This window comes from Otolemur garnettii, unplaced genomic scaffold, assembly GCF_000181295.1.
Source record: "Otolemur garnettii isolate 467f Iridium unplaced genomic scaffold, OtoGar3 scaffold00181, whole genome shotgun sequence".
Classification (NCBI taxonomy): Eukaryota; Metazoa; Chordata; class Mammalia; order Primates; family Galagidae; genus Otolemur; species Otolemur garnettii.
The window spans coordinates 639,230-642,572 of NW_003852576.1; the positions used below are offsets into that span (position 1 = coordinate 639,230).

Sequence of the window (3,343 nt, forward strand, 5' to 3'; positions counted from 1 at the left end):
TGTCTGACCACCCTATCATAACATTCCATACATACTTAAAACCAAGTGAAGGGTGGAAGTTCCATCTTTAAAAACTAAACAGGCACTTTGGACAACACATTCTTGGCAGTGGAACCTGGACAACATTTATCAAACACGGTAGGGAAAGTTCTTACTCTGCATTATAAAAGGGATAGACCGCTATCAACTGTTACAGAAATGAAATAAGATGGAAATTTTTTTTTTTTCTTGAGACGGAGCCTCAAGCTATCTCCCTGGGTAGAGTGCCATGGCATCACGCTCACAGCAACCTCCAACTCCTGGGCTCAAGCGAGTCTCCTGCCTCCGCTTCCCAGGTAGCTGGGACCACAGGCGCCCACCACAACGCCTGGCCATTTTTTTTGGTTGCAGCCATCATTGTTGTTTGGCGGGCCCGGGCTGGAGATTCGAACCCGCGACCTTAGGTGTATGTGGCAGGCGCCTTAGCCGCTTGAGCCACAGGCGCCGAGCCAAGATGGAAAATTTTAACAAACTGTTTAAACTATTTTCTCAAAGAGACTTCCTAAACTGCCAGAGATCTTGAATCACCTCCTGGTCAGTCATCCGGAAGCAATTCTTCACATAATGGGTGAACTTGGCTTCCACTTTGGGAAGAGATCCACCTTCTTCTATACTTGCTCGCATTTTTGCCTCAATGTCTTCTACAGAACTAGGTCCTTTCAGTGTTTTAGGAGTTTTTTCCTGTGTTTTGAAGGATTCTTGACCTTTTGATTTCGGTGTTGATGGTTTTGAATCCTTTCCATTCTAGGTTGACTTTTGTGCAATTTTGGCTGGAGTGTCTCGCAGGTTTCTTCACTGGAGCTTTTTCTTCAGTCTCCTCATCATGACCACCTTCATCTTCATCATCTTCATCAACAGCAAGTTTTTACTTTTTCCTATGGAACTTTGCTACCACTTCCAGGGGCAGATCGCTCTCCAGTCATACTTAAAGAGTTTCACACCCTCTTCCTCTTCACCTTCTGACTCTGCCTCTTGTTCCACAGCTACTAAGTGCTGCCCGCTGATATGCACAGGCCCTGAACCACACTTCAACCGTAAGACCACAGGTGTTGTTATTTCAAAGTCCCCAAGAGAAACCGTTGCTGTACAGACATTTTCAAAGTTGCCAGTGTTACTTTAATTGGACTACCTTCATAATTCATTGTCTCTGCTTCAACAGCGTGCAGCTCATCCTTTGCACCAGCCCCTAAACTGACTGTTCTTAAGGATAACTGGTGCTCATTTTCATCATTATCCACCTTAAAGTGATAATCTTTGTTGGCCTTTAGTTCACGACTGAAAAGATAGTTCTGAGTCCTCAAGGGGCTCATGTCCATCGAATCTTCCATGAGGTGGTGGCACACACTTAGGTGGGTGAGAACGACTACTGCTCCAAGGAACAGCCCCGCAGGATGGAATCACACCCAAAATGAGTTCTTGCTATGTTGCTCAGGCTGGTTTCAAACTCCTGGCCTCAAGTGATCCACCTGCCTGACCAAGATTTTTTAATAATAAAATTCAGGGGTGGTGCCTGTGGCTCAGTGAGTCAGGCGCCGGCCCCATATACCAAGGGTGGTGGGTATATGGCCCCGGCCAAACTGCAACAAAAAAATAGCCAGACATTGTGGCAGGTGCCTGTAGTCCCAGCTACTCAGGAGACTGAGGCAAGAGAATCACCTAAGCCCAAAAAAAGCTGGAGGTTGCTGTGAGCAGTGTGACACTGCCATGGCACTCTACCAAGGGTGAGAAAGTGAGACTCTGTCTCAAAAAAAAAGTTAAATAAAATTCAGATGTGGGAAAATCAGTGAGTTTATAAATTGTATGAAATTTAAAACCCATTAATCAACTCTTTAAGTAATTTCTTTCTTTCTTTTAAGAGACAGAGTCTCATTGTATCGCCCTTTGTAGCAGGCCGTGGCATCACAGCTCACAACACCTCCAATTCGTGGGCTTAGGTGATTCTCTTGCCTCAGCCTCCTGAGTAGCTGGGACTACAGGTGCCCACCACAATGCCTGGCTATGTTTTGTTGCAGTTTGGCTGGGGCCGGGTTCGAACCCGCCACCCTCAGTATATGTGACTACCCACTGAGCCACAGGCACTGCCTCTTTAAGTAATTTTTAAACAATTTTCAAACTAAAGTTTCATTATGGCTACATTTGACCTTTTGTTTTCTTTTATCTTCAATTTTTTTCTCATTCTTTTGGCATGACTGCCCCATATCACTTAATTTAACATAGGGACAGCAAAATTTTTTTTGCCGGAGCTGGGTTTGAACCCACCACCTCCAGTATCTGGGGTGGGTGCCCTACTCCTTGAGCCACAGGCACCACCCAGAACAGCAAAACTTTTATGGTAAAGGGCCAGAGAGTAATTATTTAATGCTTTGTGGGCATACTATATCTGTCATATTCACCTCTGCCATCATAGCTCAAAAGCAGCCATAGACAATATGTGATCAATGGTATGGCTATGTTCCAGTAAAACCTATTTAGAAAAACAAGCTATAAGCTGGAATTTGCTCTAGTGTTACAGTATGCAGTAAGGGACGAAATGGAATTTAGAGTCAGAAATACCTGGCCACTGATTAACTGTATGACTTTGAGAAAGTTTACAAATTTCCATGAATCTGAATCATCTCTCAAAAGCAAATAACAGCATCTTTCTAATGGGTTATAAGGATTAAATGAACTATATAAAGTGCTAGTACTAAACCTGGCTACTAGTAAATAGTAGCTATTTTTATTAAATGATAGCTGGAAGAAAACATTGAAAAGAAAGATAAAAAAGGTCAAGAAGACCAGCATTGGGAAATGACATACAGGCCTAGAAACACTGGAAGGGCTGCCTGTGGCTCAAGCTGTAAAAGATTCTATTGACCTTTATACCAACTTAATTAACTTAAATATCCAGAAATATAGTGAATTCTCATTTGTGGTAGTTATGTTCTATAAAGTTGCCATAAACACTGAAATAGCTAATACCACAGTGTTGCTTTTAGGTAAAATACAGGCTTTGAGGGCCGGCCGGGTACAGTGGCTCACACCTGTAATCCCAGCACTTTGGGAGGCCAAGGCAGGTGGACTGCCTAAACTCAGGAGTTTGATACCAGCCTGAGCAAGGGCGAGACCCTATCTCTAAAAAAACAGTGAGGCAGGCTCAGTGCCTGTGGCTCAAGTGACTAAGGCACCAGCCACATACACCTGAGCTGGTGGGTTTGAATCCAGCCCAGGCCTGCCAAACAACAATGACGGCTGCAACGAAAAACAGCCAGGTGTTGTGGCGGGTGCCTGTGGTCCCAGCTACTTGGGAGGCGGAGGCAGGAGA

General features: G+C 44.3%; 1 protein-coding gene and 1 pseudogene across 1 annotated transcript in view; both read right to left on the reverse strand.

The window, feature by feature from the left end:
* The window catches only part of UGDH (UDP-glucose 6-dehydrogenase), a 40,570-nt gene that overhangs the window by 14,155 nt on the left and 23,072 nt on the right, over window positions 1–3,343 (reverse strand). The window lies entirely within an intron of this gene.
* LOC100940567 lies at window positions 511–1,477 on the reverse strand (annotated as a pseudogene).